This window comes from Ptychodera flava, chromosome 7 (assembly GCF_041260155.1).
Source record: "Ptychodera flava strain L36383 chromosome 7, AS_Pfla_20210202, whole genome shotgun sequence".
Taxonomy (NCBI): Eukaryota; Metazoa; Hemichordata; class Enteropneusta; family Ptychoderidae; genus Ptychodera; species Ptychodera flava.
The window spans coordinates 11656943-11657374 of NC_091934.1; positions in this window are offsets into that span (position 1 = coordinate 11656943).

Sequence of the window (432 nt, forward strand, 5' to 3'; positions counted from 1 at the left end):
CTTATTTTATGCGATCTTCTTGGGTTGGTATCTGGGTACATTTAAAAGATTTATTGGCCTCGGAAGGTATCCGCCTATCGAATTCTATACGGAGTAGAAACGTTCATGACCAAGAAAATCGTTCCCGTCATCACTGTTCACTTGGTCATGTCACAATATATAGACTTACTATTCAGTGCAGCAATCTCAGCTTCACAATTGAACAAATTTCACTAGCTTTGTTTTCTCTTTTACGTTCGTGATCATTATAGTGTTTCAGTACCTGCTTGATGAGCTGCTTGATGAGACATCAAACATGATAGCTCGACATGTACAAGTCGTACGTGTTACTATCTCAACGTATTCATTCAATTTATTCAATCATCCATTCATCTATTCATTCATCCATATGTTTTGGTTTAGAAATCATCCTGACATTTATTGTTGCTACCG